Source organism: Mytilus californianus, unplaced genomic scaffold, assembly GCF_021869535.1.
Source record: "Mytilus californianus isolate M0D057914Y unplaced genomic scaffold, xbMytCali1.0.p SCAF_8, whole genome shotgun sequence".
Classification (NCBI taxonomy): domain Eukaryota; kingdom Metazoa; phylum Mollusca; class Bivalvia; order Mytilida; family Mytilidae; genus Mytilus; species Mytilus californianus.
The window spans coordinates 110,183,392-110,208,519 of NW_026262734.1; the positions used below are offsets into that span (position 1 = coordinate 110,183,392).

At 32.9% G+C, this 25,128-nt stretch overlaps 1 long non-coding RNA gene across 1 annotated transcript; it reads right to left on the reverse strand.

Moving 5' to 3' along the window:
- Positions 1-12,124: 12,124 nt before the first annotated feature.
- On the reverse strand, positions 12,125-15,743 carry LOC127710822 (uncharacterized). Its single transcript, XR_007986347.1, has 3 exons — positions 15,620-15,743; positions 12,813-12,904; positions 12,125-12,388 (listed from the first exon to the last, which is right to left on the reverse strand). It is a non-coding gene; the product is annotated as an uncharacterized LOC127710822 (long non-coding RNA).
- Between the last annotated feature and the right edge of the window lie 9,385 nt (positions 15,744-25,128).

Sequence of the window (25,128 nt, forward strand, 5' to 3'; positions counted from 1 at the left end):
TTTGTTCGCATAGCTTGTTGAAAATTTTTTTCTATCATCATAGTACTACATTGTAGACAGTCAATTTCATACTGCACTGTATCCTACAGTATATGTATATGAATTGGAAATTAAAAAAAATATATCAAAATTAAGCTAACTGAATCAAAATGTTAATAGTTATATTATATGCATGTGACTATATACAAAAGAAGATGTGGTATGATTGCCAATGAGACTCTTCTTCCCAAGAGACCAAATGACACAGAAATTAACAACTATTTGTCACCGTACGGCCTTCAACAATGAGCAAAGCATAGTCAGCTATAAAAGGCCCCTAAATGACAAATGTAAAACAATTCAAACGAGAAAACTAACGGCCTATGCCTGTGCCAAGTAAATATCCTCATCAGTGTTTACATTCTGTTTCATATTAACGTTTTTGCTATTTCGAGACTTTAATTTAGTTCTCGATTTTTTTATTGTTTAATTTCTTCACATTTTAAACCCTTTCGGAGCCGTGACCTAAGTTTACCTCTAAAAGAAATAGAGGAAATGTCCCTTGATTTGTTTCACATATATATACTGGGACAAAATGAGTAAGCAAGGTTTAAATACCTACTGGAACATATTTATTTAGTCGGGTTCGTGCTGCTCAGTCTTTACTTTTCTATGTTGTGTTTTGTAGACTGTCGTTTGTCTTTCCGTCGGTGTTGTTTTGCCATTCTGTTGTCAGTTTGACTTCGACTTATGAGTTTGGATGTTCCTTTTGGTATCTTCCGCCTCTCCTTTATAGATTCGTGAAGATTTTTAAAAGTTTGATATATTGTATGGACACCTGTCTATTGTTGGAGACTGTTTGCTGCACGATAAATATCTTTTGGTCATTTTTGTCGTTTTGTTGCTGTCTCGTCTACGTTTTCATCTCATCTCTTTTATTCGTACAACTTACCAGAAACAAGTGTCACTGAATGTCTTTAGAAGTTGTTCTTCTCCTACCCGTAGATTTATTGTGGGTTGAAGTACAGAAATAGAAGATAGGAGACAGCAACCGAACGACACAAATAACCAAAAGTGGGGTGTACGTAAACGACAGCAGGGGATTAAACTTTTCAATCCCCACATTTTACTATCCTCTGTTAATAAACTAACAAAATATACACTAAAAACCATTCAATAAATAAGGAAAAGCAATTCAAGCTAATACAACGGTATATTTCATATAACAGAATCAAAAATAAAAACAAAACAATCATAAACATGATAAACAAATTGTATCTGAACTGCATAGCTTGTTGATATGAAATCATTCCGTCCCTATTCTAGTATCGGTGGCTGTACCTCACAGTAGTTTTCTTACAGTAAAGTTTAACCCCGTACAGTAAGACACAACCTTGTGCAATTCCCCGAAAATGTCTACAAATAATTTCGATGAAGAATAGCAAATGGAACATTTTAGTTTTGATTCAAACTATAAATTATGGAATTTCAAAAATGTTCCGCTCATTGATATTGATACTGTACGTTCTTCAAAGTCCAACAACTTGTGGAATAGAAATATAGCCATCATTTGACTTTTCACGTCCAACAGAAAAAAAGTTGCTAAGATGGTGTGGGGCGTTCATTTGGTCCTACAGGATATTTAAATACGTAGTCACGTCCAGTCGGAGTCGGGGACGTTAATCCAAGCTCCGTGCAGAGTGAGTGTCACGCTCTTTCTCCACGTACGAAACTCCTTGCAGCAACAATTCAATCTAGTTGAATGAAAACTATAATGCATAGTTTTCATCAATCTCCAACAGCATGTAAAAGATTTTGAACATATTCGGTCGTTTATCCTAGGCCTTTTGAAAAATAAGACAAGGCGCTATGCGCTTTTAAAATTGTGAGAATACACTTTTGAAAATCTATTTAAAAAATTAAGTGAATATATATATATAGGTGGTCAAGTGGTCTAGCGCGCCGGGCATAGTGCCAGGCGATTTGGTGCCACGATATCTCAGTAGCATGAGTTCGAATCCCGGCCAGGGAAGAACAAAAAATTGCGAAAGATCTAACATTATTTGGCTGTTATTTAGACGAATTATATATATATATATATATATATATATATATATATATATATATACATGTATGCTTGAAAACCATCAAATTATTTATTAATCACAAACCATGATACTTACGTTACTCATAAGCATGTCTAAATGGGATGGAATCTTAGTGAAAATATCGATAATCCCGATATGTCCTGATATTCAAAAGAATTGTAATAAATATTTGCACTTTGCGGTCTTTGCAAGTACGTATACAAGGAAAGAAGAGACCAAAATCATTCTTACCGTTTTGAAATGAATAAATTTAAGCATCGATTAAGGCTGAATGGAATAAATGAACTCTTTGGTTTATATACTAGTTCTTCCTTATATTTTCATTGATATTACTTGATAATTTATAACACTTAGGATATGATTGGTTCGTTCCAGAACCACTTAGATGTTTAAGTTTAAAGCATAAAGTCGATTTCCTCTCACTTAATAGATGGTAATGATAGTAAACTGGCACAATTACTTTCTTTTAATGTATTAAATAATGACGAGTTTTACCTCTTAGTCAGTTAATTATATCTAATGTTTTGTATGAAAGTATGTTGTGTTCATTCAGATAATTAACAGACATACGTACAGTTCAAAAGTGAGCCTGTGCGGCTCTTCTTCGTGCTTTTGGTTTATAAAGGGTCACAATTTTTTGTTGTGTACTGTACAAATATTACTTGCATCAATGAATGTCTACAGTTCATTGAAAGTCATAATCTGGTTTAAATCAATATAAACTAATTTGAACTTTTGGCCACTGGGTAGATAGGAATAAGCAAAGTCCAACAATTCATGGGTTTTCCTGCTGAATTATATATTTTATTTACATGTTAACGTGTATACAAGGATATGATAATTTGCGTGAGGTTTTCAATCATCTAATCTGTCAATCACACCGTGACAAATCAAATTATCATTTGCACAACATCTACAAATGTCATACACACATGTGTATATATCTCAATCACCTAATTAGCCAATGACAGTGTGACAAATTCAATTATCATGTGCACAATATCTACAAATAATTTACACATGTGTGTTGATGTCAATCATCGATGACAGTTGTAACTAGCACATAAAAATAATTACGAACAAAATAACTGTCCAAACATTCTTACTTTCACACAAATATGCTGCATTCTTTGATTAAATACTCATAGTCTGGTGTGATAAGAATAGATGATGATTGCAATAAAAATACAGAAGGCGAAATGGTTTGGATAATTCTGCCAAAGAATATACATAATGATTAATCAGTACGTCTAGATAAAGTTACATTGTAGATCTACCAATACACAACGTTATCAGAATCTACAAGCAGCTTAATATTCGACAAATATCGGTGAATGCACCTTCATCTTTACATGATAAGAAATTGTTTCAAGACGCAGTGAAAATACTAATTAAATTGAAAGTGTTTACGTTATGTAAAGAGGAGGATATATAAATAACGAAGAAATTGGTGTTAAGTAGAATTGTTTATAAAAGTTTCAGAAATAAAGAGTGATTCAGTGATACAGACATTGTATGATTCAGTGATATACATTGTATGATTCAGTGAGATACATTGTATGAATCAGTGATAGGCATTGTATAGCATGTTAAAGAAGTATGTGACAGCAGTGATATACATTGCATAGCATGTTAAAGAACTATGGGACAGTGTACCAATCTTACCGAACTTACACACGAAGGATCAGAGGAAATTTATTTTCTGCTGGAGGGTGAACCGTTTGACAAGTTTTTACTTTCTAAAATACTACAAATTCTACTGTTCAGTTTAGAGATATATTTCAGAATGGTATTGGATTTTCGAATATTTCGTGAAATCATTTCAAAAGACCAGTTACAGACACCAGCTAATGCGGCAATTTTTGTGTTTTTAGTAAGTGATTTGGTTCTTATTTTCCACCATGCCATTTTTGCTTTTGTTGTACTGATAAAGGAAAGATTATGGATTCACAAATATGTTGGCGAGATTGATGCATTTCTAAATGCATTCTTTGGAATATTTAATTTTCTATGTTTAACAGTTATGACGGTTGAGAAAGTAATGTATACAAAATTCCCGTTTAAGCATTTACGATTTTTCAGTGTCAAGAAAACAATTCTTTATATGTTGTTATGTGGTTTTCCAACTTTTCTCTACTGTATGGGGATTCACGTTGAATTTCATGTTCACTATATTTCTAACACTCTTTCAATGTTCTACTGTTTCCATGCCGGTCATATTGCAATTAGACACATCTTCTGGGTTATTCCAGTGCTTTTTATCATAATAATCGTATGCTGCCATGCAAGCATCTTAGTGAATTTATGTTACAATCGCTGTCATATTCCACAACAACCAGGATTTACAATGGACCGAATGGATGGCGATTTTGTTGGCAGATTTATCAGGGCGGCTATAAGCAATGTTATTTTAACAACTAGTGTCTTTATTGATTTGATGCTTCGAGTTTTGTTTCAATATATTCATACACCGGTTCACATCAACCGTTCTATTTGGGTGCTTTCCGTTTTGTTACGCATGCTCAACCCATTGATTATTTTAGGAGGAAATGGACCTTTGAGGAATTATGTTTACAATACAGGATTTCAGCGTTCGCCATCATGGTTACCAAGTAAGATGCAATTTTACATAGAAAGAAATGATAGAGATAGGCAATTAATAGCCAGAATCAAAGGCCAACACAAGGTTTCGGACATTTCAATAAACGTTACTAAACCAGTCAGTAGTAATAAATCTTATTTTTACAATAAGAATATAAAGTGCACATCAAAAGAAACTAGTGTATGATAATAAATATATGTTATATGTCTCTCTTCTATTCTTAATCAACATGAACAGTAAACATATTATTGAACGAGTGCCTAAATATCTTCAACGAATTATGTAATAAAACAAATGTCGGAAGAGGTGTTCAAACAACAATACAGAAAATTAGATAAAACATAAATTTACATAAAACGAAACAGGGAGATTCGTGCAAGGTTTTGTGGTTAAAAAATTACTCTGTTTTTATCAATTCAACACTTTCTCTTAGTTATCATTTTATAAAGGCAGTGGCTATTCTTCCGGCTAGCCGGAAAAATAGAAAAAATGTCTATTCTTCCGGCCATCCGGAGGAATAGACATCAATGCCTCTCCACTTTTAATATTCTACCTATGAATTTCCTGCAAGGTTAGGAGTCGAGCCATAGATTTATGACCTTGAAGTTTGGTTCCACGTCAAATGATTTTTGCACGATTTTTCACGGCCAAGTTTTATTTAAAAATTTTATAAATGTTCGGTGATTTTTAACACAAAGAAATAAGAGAGAGGGGTAGGCATATGTAAATTGTCCCCAGAGTTAGGATTAGTTTATGATAGCAAAATATAAGATTTTTTTTATTGAGAAAAATAAATAAAACAGAACGAAATAAAAAGGGGGGTTATACCCCAACTCTGGCATGTCTGGTATACTATTCTCAGTTCAGGCATATCAGTGCATATTCATATATCTCTGTTGTAGTAGAACTTAGAAATAATGCATCCAAGTATAATTGATTTAGTGGTTTTCTGGTGAATTGTTTTTCTGCGTTTTGCCTGCATTGATACAGGTAAACGTAATAGGGTAAATCAGCAATTTCAGTTTGATTTCACGCTTTATTCCTCTCAATTTACGTGCACACGCTATTGCTCTGGAGTCTGTCCCAAAGAAATGCTTTATAAGCAATCACATTTTCTCTAATTTTCTTAAGAACATCTTTAAATATAATTCCGATCTCCAATTCTCAAAACATCCATTGCATACGCGCGTTTGCAATCCGACACCTCATCCGGGACACTTTCCGTGCCACATGACACTGTTGTTGATATTGAAAATGATGTGCAAACGGAAGGCCGGAAAAATAGAGATTTTTAACTATTCTTCCGGCTAGCCGGAACAATAGACACTCCGTTTCATAAATGATTATCAGTCTTATAAATGTATAAATGTAAATGTCGATTTATAATTGAATGGATTATTTGATTATAAATTATCCTCTCTTTTGTCCATATACATATTCACGCATATATGACTGTTCATTTGTGTCGTTGGGTTGCTTTCATATTTACGTTTATCCCACATGTTGTTTTATTCATATCAATATTTTAGATCGTTCTTTTATAGCCGACAAGAAATGAAGAAATATTATCGCTTTTCTGATAAACTGACTGCCTTTGTAAGGCTTTCTCGTCCCTAACCCTACACATTCAAAGCCCGATATGAATAATAAAGTGTTAACGAAATTATAAAACACGGCATTGCTGCGAACAATTGATTGATTGTTGCTTGCTGAACGTCCAGTGGCAAATATTTCATGCATATTCAGGACGAGAATAAATTAAAGATTGATACAATATGTAGATTCTGCAAGGTAGGTCGACTGGCATAATTGGCGGGAATTTACACTGCCACTAGAAAATGAGCTAAAGCACTCTTTTTATAATTCTTCTCCGGGAAGCAAAACGTTAAGAGAGAAAGTCAAAGGTGTATTTTTACGGGAAGCATAATATCAATCTAAGGTTGGAATAAAGGTAGGATAGTACGAAATAAAAACTGCAACACTTAAAAAAAAACCCGAATTTAACAGACATTTGATCAAAACCAAATCAAAAGAGGTAAAACATACTAGTCTTAGATACATGATTTTTTTTATTAGTTGTTATTGGCTTTGAACTAGCTGTCAGTAACTGCGAGTACTCTCAGATCTGTACATAGTGTCTTTTTTGTTGTTAGGTATGAGGGATGGATATATACCCTGCCACGCCCTGTCTGTGTGTTTGTTTGATGTTTTTCTTTGTATCGATCTGATGGGTTAAGCCTTTTTCAACTGATTTTTATTGTTTGTTCTTATGTTGTGCTGTTACACCACTGTCCAAGGTTAGGGGGAGGGTTGAGCGCTCACAAGCATGTTGAGTGTCCCATTGGTGGTCTTTGGCTGTTTTCCACTCTTTGGTCGGGTTGTTGTCTCTTTGACACATCTCCCATTTTCATTCTCAATTTTATCTGTCTAAATTGTATTTCATCAACTAAACATATATGACACAGTCTGCAAGTAAAACTACGTCCCGATTTCCGGACATTAATTTGGCGATTGGACACCAAAGTAACTATACTCTTTTCATGCGGTTAATCATATCAAGACTACCGTCTTTTTAATATACTGACGGATCTTAAAACGGCAACACACATTTTGGTGATTTTTTTTTTTTACCAAATCATGCCTATTCTTCATATAATTGCTATTCGTGCTTACAGCACTTTGTTTTCTTTAGAAAAATCCCATACCTGACTAACCTAAGTTAATTAACATACCGGACGTCGTACGAATGTCTAAAAGCGAGATTTAAAACCCATGCATGATTTATTTAAAGTTATTTTTTCTTCGTGAAACATTTTTTTGAATCCATACCCTGACTTGTATCAATAAAATAATGTTGCATTTCCATATTGCCGAGACTGAGCAATGAAAATACGAATCAGGCCATAAGAATCATTTAGGCGGACAGGAATACGTCAACGTGCTGTTGGTAGACAATTTTACATCAGAAACTCCTCTTATAGTCCTAACAACAACGGTACAGGTAGACGGGATTTGTTAATGACCACCCATGGCCAGATTAACCTGTAGTGACAACGCCACGTCTATAAAATTACATTAAGCAACGCCATTTGTGCGATAGAATTACGACTGAGATTTCAAATGCAAACAAAGTCGTCGGATGTCAAGGTAGACGTGCCATACATGTTTCCCATATGCTGAAATGCAATATAATCGACTTCAGAAAAACATGGTAAGGCCTACAGTTTAAACCGCATAATTGACAAAGCAGACTGTAATGCGTGACACAGAGGACAAATCAGAAGGGACAAAAACAGAACTCAAAACATGTCCAACAGAACTGTTTGACTTTTCTGTCAATTATTTAGGTGTTGGTTCCAAGTAGTCATTGTCTCCGACGGTGACACATCCATTGATAAGGAGAAAACCAGGGTTTCAGGTTTTTTTTACCACATGATATGGACTTTAAACGTGACGTTATCAATTCAACTTTCGAACTACAATCTTTATTTAGACAATGAAGTGAATTTAATATGAAGATATTAATAGAAAATGAAAGGATATGGAGTAAATGTACATGGGACAAAATCGCACACAATACATAGAAAACATAGAAAATTATCAATGAACAGGACTTTTATTCCTGTTCTTCATCTTGACAGTTGATGTAGGGTCTTCAACAATGAACGAATAATTCATACCCTACAACAAGGTCAAGACGGCCCATAGCGTCGACGTAAGCGGTACTATTGATAAAAATAAACCACAGTTCACCTTCTTGCTCCCCACCCGCCTCGGAGTGCCAACTTGTGCGATGCTTGTGTACGACGGTTCTCCAGTCGAAAGCACCAGGGATACAAGAAAAGTGCAGTAATTTTGAAAGACATCGATCGCCGCTAAAATATGCCTTGAAGTTACACATGTCGGGAGCGGTCAATGTATTACATAATTTATAATAAGCTTTTTTCATATTCAGTAGTAAAGATTGAGGAGAGGCATTATTTATAAATTCTATCACAATTATCAAAGTTGACTGACATGGATAAATTCTACAATGAATTTAATATTTCTATTCTATGAAAATAAGAATATCGTCGTTATGAATGTCAATACAAGAGCAGTTAGTAAGGTAACTAAGCCACTGTTTTAAAAGAAAAAAAATGAAATGCAACATTAAAAACTAAGACGACATTCTATGTAAATAATCCACACATTAAAAGCAAAGTTCCTAAAGGCAGCCTTCTTCATTGTTATCCCTCCAGAAATGAAATCTGTAAATTTAAAATAAATGTAACAAAAATAACAACGAAATAAATAGCATACCATAGCTTTATGTGAGATAAAAAAAAAACATGATGGATCCGAGACGACTATGTTTCCAAATGTCAACGTTAAGCTGGCGTTATACTGGTAATCACTTATATCAGTTCAGATGATAATTGGAGAACTAATTAGCTGAAGGCATATTTATAGTGATTCTACTGGTGATGTATTATATAACATGTGTCAAGAGATGCATGTCCATGTTTCTACTGCACTAGAATGCCGTTAGTTTTCTCGTATGAATTGTTTTACATTTGTCATTTCGGGGCTTTTTATAGCTGACTATGCAATATGTGTTTTGCTCATTGTTGAAGGCCTTACGGTGACCTATAGTTGTTCACTTCTCAATGTCAGTAGGTCTCTGGTGGGGAGTTGTCTCATTGGCATTTATACCACATCTTATGTAATAGCCATCCAAATAAGGTTGGAATGGATGCAATAAGCAAAAAATGTTTAAATAATTCTTTTCCAAAGATTTAAAATTGAGAATGGAAATGGGGAATGTGTCAAAGAGACAACAACCCGACCACAGAACAGACAACAGCAGAAGGCCACCAACAGGTCTTCAATGCAGCGAGAAATTCCCGCACCCGGAGGCGTCCTTCAGCTGGCCCCTAAACAAATATATATACTAGTTCAGTGATAATGAACGCCATACTAAACTCCAAATTGTACACAAGAAACTAAAATTAAAAATAATACAAGACTAACAAAGGCTAGAGGCTCCTGACTTGGGACAGGCGCAAAAATGCGGCGGGGTTAAACATGTTTATGAGATCTCAACCCTCCCCCTATACCTCTAGCCAATGTAGAAAAGTAAACGCATAACAATACGCACATTAAAATTCAGTTCAAGAGAAGTCCGAGTCTGATGTCAGAAGATGTAACCAAAGAAAATAAACAAAATGACAATAATACATAAATAACAACAGACTACTAGCAGTTAACTGACATGCCAGCTCCAGACTTCAATTAAACTGATTGAAAGATTATGTCTTCATCATATGAATATCAGGCACAATCCTTCCCGTTAGGGGTTTAGTATCATACCATCATAACATATGAGAAGAACATAACCCGTGTCATGCCAACAACTGGTTTTTAAATAAATGTGTTTAGTGCCGATGCAAAGACCCTATAAGTGAATCAATATTAACGCCAAAATATGCAATCTTTAATGACCTGACAACAGTATCGTAACTATATCCCTTCTTAATAAGTCTATTTAAAGGTTTTGTTAGTTTCAGAGGTGAATACTGACATTTTTGTGCTTTATAAAGAATATTTCCATAAAAAATTGGATGTGAAATACCTGAACGTATAAGAAGTCTGCATGCTGAGCTATATTTACGAATGATGTCCTTATACCGATGATAAAATTTAGTAAATGTTTTGACTAGTTTGTGATATCGAAAACCCTGGTTTAATAATTTTTCAGTAATACATAAATTTCTCTCGTTAAAATCTAAAACATTGTTACATACACGAGCGAATCGTACAAGTTGAGATATATAAACTGATTAGCAGTTAATGGTTTCCTTTTTATCTTTTCATTTGTATGTTCTATAAAAACAACTTATCTCTTTTTATGATCGAGTATTTACAAGCTAAATAAGAAAATATCATCTTAACTATTACACATCATTAGACCATCACATATAAATAAGAAGATGTGGTATTAGTGCCAATGAGACAACTCTCCATCCAAGTCACAATGCATAAAAAGTTAACAATTATAGGTCAAAGTACGACCTTCAACAGCGAACAGCAAGCTTTAAAGGGCCCCAAAATGACTAGTGTAAAACCATTCAAACAGGAAAACCAACGGTCTAATCTATATAAAAAACGAGAAACGACATGCCTATATTCTTTTGGGTCATTTTTCTGTAACGGAGTATCTCAATCTTTAGCTTGGAAACTGGTCGGAAATCATAAGATAAGATTTATAAAGTAGTTAAATGAAATTAATTCCCTTCACTTTACATCTGATGTGAACATTTGCTCGGAAATCTTTTTATCGTAACTGGTCATTGCATCTTAAGGAAAAGCAATGTTTTGTTGTTGCAGAACTTAGTCATATATTATACCCGACACGCATGGGTAGTCAAAGACGTTAAACACCATCCCTAGTAATAAACATTATACCGTCATGATTGATTACGTGTTTTTCCTACTCTGATTTTACTTACCATGTTTGCTAGGGTGTCGTTTAATGTTTGTTTTAAGTACATTGTGTTATTCACTAAATTAGATAAGAAGGGGAAAGATTGAGATGAAAAAAAACAAACAATTGCTAGCTTAATCCCGCTACATATTCACATACTTGTCCCTAGTCAGGAACATCATAGATAGTTCGTTGTATTTTAAGACAGAGATTGAGATTTTGTTATATATTATCATATTATTATGAAATTTTGGGAAGTTGGTGCTGATGGTAGATCTCATACAGTCTGATTAATTTCTTTAGACCTTATATAGACTCAAGGCGGTTTATATCTTGAAATATTGTATTTGTTTTCGTGAAGATGTTTGTCTCATTGACGTATACAAGTACCTTACTACGTCTCCTTCATATATGTTACAAATAAAATAGATAATAAAGGCTCGTTGTCACTATCAAAGTTTTCTTGCACAAGTTTTCTTCGTCAAAGTTTTTGATGGATTTGTTTATAGTGACAACTTTCAAAGAAAACTTTGATCAACATCTTTGACGGACTTGGCTGAAATAAAATCTCATCCTATTTTTCTTGAAACGTGGATGGACTTGGACGAGAATTATCCAATCACAGTGCAGTTTTTTTTCTTTGACCATGTTTTTGATGAAAAATTTTGATATTGACAACTGATGACGTGGACCAAGTTAACCAGATTAAATTTTTTTTTTACCAAGCTTTTGATGAAAAAACTTTGATTGTGACAACAGATGACTTTGACTTAGTTTACCTTGTCAAAGAAAACTTTGATAGTGACAACCGGGCTTTCAACACTTAGATACATAAACATATTCTAATTAACATAATAACTGGATGTAACTTTAGGACGGACGAATGCATTTATTTTGAGTGACTGGATATGTTTGACTTAAGATTGCTGTTCCTTCCTTTCACAAAAAAAAAAAAAATCAACAAAAAGTAAAATGATTTTCGTAATGCTTGCCTAGTCGTTTTTTCAGATGTAATTATTGAAACATATAAATAAACATACAGAGTTGCATCTCCTGTATTTGAACTTTGTATTAAGTTCCAGGACAAATTTGTATTCTCAGTACTAGTTGTTAAATTTTCAGAATTATCTGGTGAGTCTCCGGAAGATATTGACCAGCCATCAGTAGACCAAAAATTCCACAAATCACTGGGCTTACGATGAGGCATAGCTGAAAATGCAGTTGTGCTGTCCTCTGAAAGAAAAATGTGTCCAATATGAAAATATATTTTACCAGCCAAAATGAACAGTTGTTGAATGTCATATTCCAATGTTTTTCATTTTTAGAATATCCTATGTTATAAGTATTCCATATCTATTAAAGTGATTTTCACGAAAAGTTTTTACTATAAAATTAAAAAAAAACATACAAGTATTTTGACATTTACTTCAAAAGATGCAAGTCTTTTGTGCAAACAAAAAAAGAAAAGAAAAGTGCGTGGTTGTCAAATGGGAATAATACAGAAAATACCCACTGTGAATAAAGAAAACTCTTTACAAGTAATGCAAAGGAAGTATCCCTTCATTAGACGTAATTTTGGAAAACTTAAGACGTGGGCATATTTTAAATATTTTAAAATAGCAACTTAAGTAAGTGAATGAATGAAAGACTTGTATACCTAGTTCAGCTGTTCTTTTTGGGGCTTCTTTTGCAGCAATTTTATTAAATATTTTTACTGTTTTTGGACGTTTCGCTGGAAGTGGTCTTCTTCTACAAAATATTACCAACCAACATCAATTCATTTGCAACCTAAACATATTTTTAAAATTTAATACAAAGAATCGTAACATAATTAAATTTTAATCAATACGATGTTAATTAAATACACCAGTATGTGTGTACATTCCGAAAATTTAATATAGTCGATAAGGCAGTAAAAAAAATTAAAATCTGAAAGACGCATAAAGTTGCAGACCGACCGACATAAATTAACACACAAAGGACAATAAAATATTAAACACAGAAAAATTTTGCACGAAATCCTTAGAATTGAGCGGGAAATACTGTTTTCTTCAAGATTCTCAAGTGCCAACAATACAAATAATTCATGCCAGCATAAAAGCACTGAAATAGTACATATGCAACACATTTAATTTATACATTTTGTCTGAAATCTTTTGGACAACATCACTATTTGCAACTAAGGTGAATTTAATTTATTTTATTTACATTTAGATTCTTCAAATTCAAAACATTCTGATAATTTTGATATTCACTTTTAGGCGAATACATGTTATTATAATTTTTAACTTTTTAACAATTAATTAAGGAGTTTCAACTGTTCTTCATTTAACTCATGTAAAAAAAAGAGCAAGGGAGAGCTTATTATTAAAATTAAATAAAGTGCCGGTAGTTTCTAAAATTCAAAATACTAGAATGTAACATTTTCATGCACTACAGTCTAATTACTACCCAAGCTCCATATTTATATACACTAGACATTTGTATCTTTCTTACTTTTTACTGCAAATTTGATCACCCCTTGAGAAGTTTTTAAAGACTACTGCAACACTGTGCTGTATTTGGATTCATAAAATTTACATATGTAATAGGACTGAATCTACACCTGTATATTGTTGACGAATGTGTGTTGACATATTTGATAAGACTGAATCTACACCTGTATATTGTTGACGAATGTGTGTTGACATATTTGATAAGACTGAATCTACACCTGTATATTGTTGACGAATGTGTGTTGACATATTTGATAAGACTGAATCTACATCTGTATATTGTTGACGAATGTGTGTTGACATATTTGATAAGACTGAATCTACATCTGTATATTGTTGACGAATGTGTGTTGACATATTTGATAAGACTGAATCTACATCTGTATATTGTTGACGAATGTGTGTTGACATATTTGATAAGACTGAATCTACAGCTGTATATTGTTGACGAATGTGTGTTGACATATTTGATAAGACTGAATCTACATCTGTATATTGTTGACGAATGTGTGTTGACATATTTGATAAGACTGAATCTACATCTGTATATTGTTGACGAATGTGTGTTGACATATTTGATAAGACTGAATCTACATCTGTATATTGTTGACGAATGTGTGTTGACATATTTGATAAGACTGAATCTACATCTGTATATTGTTGACGAATGTGTGTTGACATATTTGATAAGACTGAATCTACATCTGTATATTGTTGACGAATGTGTGTTGACATATTTGATAAGACTGAATCTACACCTGTATATTGTTGACGAATGTGTGTTGACATATTTGATAAGACTGAATCTACAGCTGTATATTGTTGACGAATGTGTGTTGACATATTTGATAAGACTGAATCTACACCTGTATATTGTTGACGAATGTGTGTTGACATATGTAATAGGACTGAATCTACAGCTGTATATTGTTGACGAATGTGTGTTGACATATGTAATAGGACTGAATCTACACCTGTATATTGTTGACGAATGTGTGTTGACATATGTAATAGGACTGAATCTACAGCTGTATATTGTTGACGAATGTGTGTTGACATATTTGATAAGACTGAATCTACATCTGTATATTGTTGACGAATGTGTGTTGACATATTTGATAAGACTGAATCTACAGCTGTATATTGTTGACGAATGTGTGTTGACAAAATTTGATAAGCCTGACACGACACCTATTTTTGGGGACGACAGCAGAGGCGGATTTAGGGGGTAGGGTGCATTTATGGTTAATGCAGCATTTTTACCTGTTCCACTCTAAACATTCTATAGTTTGGGGCCCCCGCCACCCCCCCCCCCCCCTCCCCTCCTTTTCAAAATCCTGGATCATATCTGGACAGTATGTTGACATAATTAATATGACTGAAACAACACCTGTCTATCGTGGTAGATTTTATGTTGAACTCTATTGTGTCATTGAAGCTTATCAAACGTCTCATTTTATTCGTTGATTGTGCAAGATGTATTACGCAGCCGCATCCTGTCAGAATGGAGACGTTAATCCGATGCTTTAGTAGGGTAAGTGTCACCATCCTGTCAGAATGGGGACGTTAATCCGATGCTTTAGTAGGGTAAGTGTCACCATCCTGTCAGAATGGGGACGTTAATCCGATGCTTTAGTATGATAAGTGTCACCATCCTGTCAGAATGGGGACGTTAATCCTATGCTTTAGTAGAGTAAGTGTCATATTCTCTGCACATTAAACGACTCTCTCAGGTATCTGTAGATGAACTTTTGTAAGACAAAATGTCTTCCCCTATTAAAGATCCATTATTGTCCAATGGCTGTCCAAAGTTCCCCCCTTTCACCCCAGTCGACCTTTCCTGCACTATGAATATGCATGAATAATTTGTAACTTTATATTACCAAAACAACAATCAATCAGCCAATGATTTTATTCAAAGATGTGAAGTGACTGCGGGTGATTAATATACATATTTAAACTTAAATACCTTTTTGTTTTACAAAAATCTGTACAGAATATACACACACCAATAGTAAAGGCGAGTATAAGTATGGCTAATGCTGTCATCCAAAGTATATTTTTCGGATCTTCCAAAAATGCAATTGGTATTGTCGCGATCGGTAAATCAGTGTTTATCTGAAGAAAATAAAACACACGCAAACGAACAATTAAATAAACATGTCTCGGGAAATTTAAAACTAAGTTACATGTTTTATACATGTTATACAACCTTATAAATTCAGTTTAATCTATGTAAATATTCATAGGATCGCAGACCACGTTTAATATGTTCGTTTTTAAAAAGATCAAAATTGCTCATAAAGAATGGACAGCGTTAACAACGTTAGTCTTGTTTTAGAGGAAATTGAAAACAAAACAAAATTCAGGAACATTTTTCACCGATCTTTCTATACACATATACATCTTTTTCAAGAATTTGTTTTTTTCTATCTCATTAAAGCAATTTAAATAAACTGTCATTTTGGAGTCTTTTATAGCTTACTTTGCAATATGTGTTTTGCTCATTGTTGAAGGCCGTACGGTGACCTATATAAAGCTGTTAACTTCTACGTAATCTGGTCTCTGATGGAGAGTTGTCTCATTGGCAATCATACCAAATCTTCTTATTTCTATATTTAAATATGTTTAGATAACGTTAGTTTAATAAAGCGTTTAGTCAATCGACATATTATCACCCGCAATCATATTTGGATACCATACATTAAATTATTTGTTTTCAATAGCGTAGAAAACAATATACCTCAGAAAAGACAATCCACACCGTAACTGTTGTCAGTAACCCACCATTATCCTCTGCCGTTACCGTAAATGTCATAACATCTCCATAATTAAAGTCGCTACTTAAAAGTTTATTGATATAAAGAGTTCCTTCATTGTTTATCTGTATAAATAACTTTGAGAACATTGTCATATTTAAACTATATTCTATACTTCCATATTCCACATCAATATCATATGCGGCCACTCCGCCTATATTTGTTCCAACTGCCCCATACGGCGTTATGTAAAACGTATACTGGGTTTGATTGAAGTATGGTATATTGTCGTTAATGTGATTAATGTTTATAATAAGTTTTGTTGTACCGATATTAAATCCACTGTCAATTACTTTAACTGTACAGTTGTACTGAGAAATTAGTAAAGTGTCAAGATCATAATCGTATGTATACATTATCTCCCCTGTATCATTTGACATAGAAAACCTCCAGGTGTCGTTACCACAATCTAGCGAATATGTAAATGACTCCGATACGTCAGGGTCATCAATGACAAAACCAACCAATGGAAATGCAGTGCTTTGCTGTAAACAATAATTAAATGATTGCATGAAAGGAAGCGAATACTGTTATTACAATTTTCATATACAGTTTGTGGAATAAAATATTTTGGATTTAAATATGTATTATTGAACGGAAATAACGGTTAATAAATTTAATGCGTTCGACGCACTAAATAAACCTCCATCAGGAACGCTCAAACCCGAACTGAAAGGAAGAGATGTATGACCAAAACAAACATCACAAGAATAGCAAAACCCATCTATCCTTGATCAATTTTGATACTTTCTGAACTCATCAACTGAGAAGTTAAGAAAGGTATGCTATAAATTATGTCAGTGCCTAAACACTGACTACTGTGCTAACGATACCCTCAATGATACAACTAACAGTTCACCAGTAGCGACCAAGTACTAGAAAAGGAAAATGTATTACATAAATAAATAACACTTCAAGAGGTATTTTGTTCAGATTACACACATGACATTGGTTTGGAAACTTATTCAAGAAAATTGCATCCGTGTGACAGGATAAATATTGCATAACTCGGATCTCGATGCTCAAATTTAACATTAAAAATTCCTCATAAAACAGTAAGATGGTCTGGGATATCAAAAAGGAACACATTTGTCATCTCTATGGAAATGGAGTAGGCAATCATTGGCCATCATATCACATCTTCATATAACAAAAACTTACCAATATAAAAAAAATACTTATTCGATATTTATAATTTGTTTGATATTTATTTATTTCTTTTTTCTTTTTTTTTCTTTTTGACTTAATATTATGATAATATGTAAAGTTACATTTCGCTGTATTTAACCTTTCATTCGGTTTAATGTTTTGTGTATAGATGATAACACAAGTTTGTTTATGTGTATATATTATGTCCTCTTGTACATCTATGTGCCTGAGGTTTAACATTAAGTATTGTCTATTGTATAATAAGTTTGTGCTTCTCAAGCGCTTTGCTGGATTTAACTCCAACCAGGAACGCTCTATATCAAAGGATCAATAATATGTTACGTAACTCATACCACAGTCCCGTTCTTCTTTTCCCGTTTATGAATCATCCTTTAATGTGAATTATCATTAGGCATTTTACTTGAAATGAGCAATCCTGCATGTTCCTTTTTAGTCGAGCAGCAATTGTTTACATTTCCGGAGAAAATGAGTTCATCCTTGGTGTTTTGTTTGATTAATCGTGATAAATATTGCATTTCTGTAGGAAGGTTGTATTGTCCCACGAACATATGCTTATTCATTAGAAAAACATGCTTATAAAGACTGTACAGTCAGTATGTCGGATTTATTTGTTTTTATAAGTAAACGATACACAACTATCTTGTCATTCAATTTTAAATGTTTGCTTACAGCGGATTCATTAACTTCAACTGAATACTGTGTCTGTTTGAATACTGGAGCCTCGTTTTGATCTGTTATTGTCAGAGATATTGTAGCTGTCGCTGTATCTTTTCCGTCTGTAGCGGTAACGTTCAGTATGTAAGATGTATTGGTTAAAGATTCGTAATCCAACGTAGACGATACAGTTAAATAACCGTCTGAAGTAAGATAAAAATAATGGTCAAATAAAAACATTTTAAAAACATGGCTACCTTTCTTTGCAAACGTTTAATGAATAAGTGGCAAAGCGCGCTTTAAAGCAACTTAAATAGAAGTCGGGTTTATTTATGTCCACCTTTCATTTTGACCCGCAAAATGATATTGAAGTCAAATAATAACTTAAAAGAAAAAAAAAACATGTGACTTGTGTGCTTTGTGCTGTCGCGTGTTCCTTTAAAAGTACCACACATCTGCGTTCATTAATCTTTTATCTTTAATCCATCTAAATCATTTAGAAATGATGCATTTACTCGATAAACGTCTATTGTCCCACCAACATTCATTTCTACTAGCATGGTTTAAATTCAATTGTTAAAAAAAACATTTCATGACCTCATCATATATATAATATGACAAACAATCAAAAGTCTATGACAAAGATTATTTGAAACAAAATTTCAGCTCGTTCAAACAAGGTATTTAAGAACGAAGCTGTGAAACAAATATGATTTCGGTACTCTTCCCCAATCAATGATATTTTTATTTCAAAATCTTTCAGCTTGGGCCATGGGCATTGACGACAAGATAAGAACGTAAAACCCTCATGTTTTGTCCGTGGTATTTCAATGTAACCTATGTCTGTGATATAATTTCTGTTAAACATTTAACAGAGTGCAGCACTATATGATATTTAAACTAGTGCTCGTAATGTTAAAAGCATATACAGGATACTTCTAAAAACTATTTCATCATGTGACGATGGGATGCGTCGTACCTCTTGAATATATGTGCAATTGTCTGCTTTAGAGAGATCATAGACATTCTATATTGTAAGTGAATAGTATCTTCTGAAACCGATTTGAAAATCAAGGTAAGAGATGAGTTGATGGTTTAAATTCAGTTATAAAAAACATTTCAGGACGTCATCATATATATAATAATGACACGTATTCAATAGTCTTTCACAAAGAAAAATATTTGAGACAAACTTTCAGTTCGTTCAAACAAGGTACTTGAGAACGGAGCTCTGGAACAAATACTATTTCAGAACGTATCCCCAATCAATGATATATCAATTTTAAAATCTTTCAGCTTGGGCCATCGGCATTGACGACAAGATTTTAACATGAAAAACCTAATGTCATTTCCGGAGCATTTCAGTGTAACACATATATGTGGTAGAAATCCTATTAAACAATCTACAGTGTGCGTTATTTGTAAATTACATCTCGTGAGTCAAAAGTAAAATAACAAAAATATTGAACTCCAAGAAATATTCAAAACGGAAAGTCACTTATCAAATGCCAATATCAACAGCTCAAACACATCAAACGAATGGAAACAACTGTCATATTCCTGACTTGGTACATGCATGTTGTTGTGTAGAAGATGGTGGAGTAAGCCATTTTAACACAATGACGGGATGTATAAGTACCGAGCCACGTCAAATGGATAGTACCAAAAATAGACTAAACAGTAAAAGTTGATAAATTTACAAAAGACAAATAAAAGAACACTATAACACGTAATTAAGATGATAAACAACATCAGTACCTAGAATCTACACTGCAAGACCATCATGTATTATTTGTGAAGTTGATACGGAATATTTATCGACAAGATCTTGGTATCTTCCGATTAACTTTTTTAGCATATAAAAGGGATACTTCTAAAGATGTTTTCATCACGTGATGATGGGAGGCGTCATACCTCTTCACTAGATGTGCATTTGTCTGCTTTAGAGAGATCACAATTTTCTATATTTTAAGTGAATTGTATCTTCTGAAACCGATTTGAAAATCAAGGTAAGAAATGAGTTGATATCCTGAAAGTATAATCGACTTCAAGTTTGATATAGAATTAAAAATTCTTTACCAAAAAAGTTCAATCTTAAAATTAATTTACCTGTTGTCAAATTAAAGTATATTGAGCCTATTGACGGTTCAGATGTAGCATAAATTTGAATGGTGTCATTGACATTCAAGTCCTGAACAAGAACATGATACAGTTTTGTACCGATAGCTGTATTCTCTTCGACCAAGAAAGGCTCTGATAATGGTAGATTGCTTATAACAAGAACATCATTTATATCTAAAATGTAAAATACCTCATTACTTAGACACGTGCATATAAATGTAATAACTTTTCTTAAGCACGACATTTATTTATTTGATACCCTTGTTCCATTTTTTAATGATATATCTATTTTATGTTTGAATGACATTACCTGTCAATCTAAAGGAAAATTGATTTCTCAACAAAACTATATTGAAAATCTTCCATTAGGGTCTTATTTAAGGGGTAGTGGAACGTTGAATAAAAAAAGTGAGCATTAGTATTTAGAAAACATGCAATTGTTTTGATATATAAATTATATTAAAATTACATGTTAATTTATCATCAGAAGTAGGCATAATCATTTCAGGAAATATGCCATTATTTTGACATATTAATTTATCAGAATGATGTGCCAATTTATAGCCCTGTTGTGAATAACAAATAAAAGTATTTAACTTATTTTCATTACAATTAATCAAGAACCTGGACATTTGTTTGATTTTCTCAAACATTTTCTCTTCAATTATCCTTTTTGAATATGGTGGTACTGTAACGTCCGTTAGTCTTTCAATTTAACCCCCGGTATATACCTAAGTTTTGGGGAACGTATGGTATGATTTGAGTTCGGATTACAAGTGTTCTTGAAATAATCCTCATCAGGAAAGCAGGACACCATATGTATTGAAAATCCACAGTATAAACGTTAAAAGCATCAACACTAAATATTTTATAAATTGAAGTTAAAATGAGCGAAATTGTAACTAAGAATTAATGGATACATAGCATTTACTTGGTTTTGAACATTCTGTCTACTTTGCATTCCATTATTATTCATTTTATATAAAACAAATATTAGAAACATCTATCGTTTACATTCAAGAAATATTGTGTGAATGGTAATCGTAAATAATACAAATACTAACTTGTCTATAAACGATGGGAAGGAATTTCTTTTCTATTGATTTTACCGTTTAACAACTAAATGAAATAATTGCATGATGATTAAGAAGAAACCAACCTGTAACGTGAACTGATAGTGACCGAGGTCCTACAGTTGATTTTCCATCTGATACATATACTACTAGATCGTAAGCAGGTGTAAATATCAGCGAAATATTATTCGTTGCTATTATTTCACCATCTGAAATATAAATGATATTTTTAATTTTCCCTTGGTATTATTTATAATGTTAATATAATTTTTTAAAATACGTTGAAAATTCAATTTCAAAATCCGAGAGGAATTTTCTGAATGCGTTTGTAAATTTTTTTTAAGCTATCCAACGCGGTTGGCGTTATATAAGTGACATATGCATTTGAGGACATAAAGAGCAGTTATTTTATTTTCAACAGGTCATATATATAAAATAAATACAAATAACTGAAGTTCATGCAGTGCTCTCAAGTTAAATTGTATTTCGAATTCAACCAGATTGTTTTGCAATCTATATATAAATCACATCAGTTTTGTCTGTTTGGGTTGTACATCCAATTTTGTCATTATAATGGAACTATATAAAACAGACATACAAGGGTGAAGTTTAGCTAGTTATAAAATCATGTTGTGCTTCGAAAAATGACTGTGCCAAGTCAGGTATATGCCAGTTGTTTTTTTATCAGTTCCGTTGGTCTAACGTTTGATTTTGACACATTTTATCCCCCGTCTCTGTTTTGAATTGACCTTGGAGTTAATTTTTTATTAATTTTTTATACATACTTTGGTTAATTTCAAATGGTGCATCACTTGGTTCTGTTGTCATATTAAATGTCAGTGTATCATTTTCATCGTCAAATATCTGAACCGTATATATGACATCACCTAACACGGTTGAAGGTGCATCAAGATCAATAGATGCTTTAAAAAGAGAAGACAAAATGTTGATTTACTTGACCAATACAAAGCGTTACTACCACTATGAATCCATTTGAACAGAATGAGTTGTTAAAATGATGGATCGTATCTGGTTTGTTTGAAACGACGGTAATTTGTTCACTTCCTACATTGTATCCGGAATCGATTCGGTGTGTAATGGCGTTTGTTTTATCAGATATTTGTACATTTTGACTAGATAATGGACATGAACTAATACTCTTAAATATTATACAATGACATAACACATCAATGCGACAACGTCATGTGTTCATGGTCATCTCTGGTAATGTATTAATGAAATGCACCCCACTTCATTCATACAACCGAACAACTATCACACTATTTTCGACTTATGACTTTGATTGTCCCTCTTCTATTTTTCGCCTCTATCACAACGATTTGTACCAATAAAAGTAGCTCTACTAACTATTTAATTTAATTCTATGTTCTTAATAAAAAATAAAACATATGGTTGAGACAAATTGCCACAAAAGAAATAATGACATAGCGCTTTATATTCTTTTTGGTATTAAGTCATTATAAAAAATGCCTTTGATGTATATTAACTAGCTTAAAAGCCGTGGTTTCTCGGCAACACCATCGACTGTTTGTTGGTATCTGAATACTCTCTAATTCACAGTTAGATAATGAACGTAGCATTTAACAAAACAGTCATTTCTGGCCTTTTGTAACAAGTTGCATTTCTGTTGTGACGAAACTAAAGAGAACAGTGTGTTTTCTATCTTTAAAGTCGTTAAACACCGAAATACTCATGTATATAGGTTTAAAGAGCGGATACTGCTGTTTAGTACGATATAAATTTAAAAAAGTAATTTCATGAAATAATAGTAAAATATTCTTTCAAATATAAACAAGTGTATGCAGTTTTATATTTTGCTGTAATGACTGAATGAATTAGTCCACAAATATTATTACATTGACTCATAAAGAACAACCACTTAAAATACAGCAAGGGTGTAACAGGTTACCGCCAATTTATATGTTGGCACTTCAAACAGAAGGATTGCAGTATATCAAATGTAGGTTACCTGCTTTCTAAAATCAATAATTTTCTAATTTACGGATTCGCTGGAATTCTACAATCGACAGTAGAAAAGTTATTCATTGCTCCTGAAACAAGTATGCGAACGTACTTGTAGTATTTAAAAACAAAATCGACACAGTATAATACAAAGAAGTACTGGATAAAATCAAAATATGAAAAACACCCTTATCAACCATGCAAATCACTTACTGACTCTGTTAATTAATATAATTACCAGGTAAATTCATAAACAATGGAGGATGATTTTTCTCAATGTGAACGAAGAAATAACCTGTAGATGCGTCGTTCTTCCCATCATCACAGGATATGAATAACTCATATGTCTTTATGGAACTATAATCAAGTGATGGGTTTGGTTGAATATAAATACCATAATCTAAAACAAAAAATCATGAAGATAGACACTAAAATTAGTCCGGATTTTAATGCGTTAGATACTAATTCTGCCATATTTAAAAAAAAGAAGAAACTAATCTACGGGAACAAATAAAATAACAACACAGTACAGAGTTTCGTTGAAAGAAGTTAAAAAGAAAACGTTTTAGTGCATACAATGGAAACCAGTTCGTATGAAACAAGTTTAAAGTCCCACTAGTTGATCTGTCTTAAGATATTAAACTTTCAATGATATATTTTTTTCTATTTTAATAACTTCAATAACCGATTACATGTAAATATATTCTTCGGGATACATATTGATATAAATGGTTTCTCTTGATAAATAAGGAAATACAACTGTCGTAATAGTTTTAAATAATATAAAAGAATGTAAGAATTAGTAACAGCCTTACCTGAAGTACCTGCGATCAATTCTACAGAGTATTTATCGCTGCTTGGTGTGGAATTTGTTAGGACACACGTTATGGTATCGTTAGCTTGTTGATCATAGACAACTAAAGTGTGGATTAATTGTCCTTCTAGGGTATCTTCATGTAAAGTTATAAAATTTGGTAAACTCGTTATTCGCGGTGGCTGAAAAATAAGTCAAAATTGAAAATGGTGTAACAAGTGTGCATTACAATGTGTAAAGGAAGTGTTTAGGTACATTTCCAATATTACTTGCAGAAATAACGTTAGTTTCACTGTAACATTAATTCATGTAGATATAGATTTTATCAGTTTTTCAAGTTAAATCATACCCACAATAACGTTAACCAATGGAACATGTTAGAACCCTTGTTGCTATTTTGGTCGGATACTTGCACAGGTTCATCCAAATTGATGCCTTTAAACACGTTTAACTCCGCCACATTCTTTATTTGAATATCCCAATTTAGGAGCCTGTCACTCAGTGTTTGTCGTTGGTTGATATCAATTCTGTGATGAATTGTTTTTCGTGAATTGTTCTGTTATAAATTGCGTCGTTTGTGGTTTAGTAAATTGTTTCATATTTTTTATAGCCGACTATACGCTATGTGTTTTTCTCATTGATGAAAGCTGTACGGTTGCCTATGATTGCTTACATCTACTTCAGTTGAAATTTGGTCCATTGTTGTCTCATGCATTGGCAGTAATACCACATCTCTAATTTTTATATTGTAAGTTATCAGTATGGTTTGTTGTTATTTTCAATATTTTTGTTGATCTGCTATCATTTGTATGGTTTTTTTTAAAATTTATTGTGTGTATTGTTG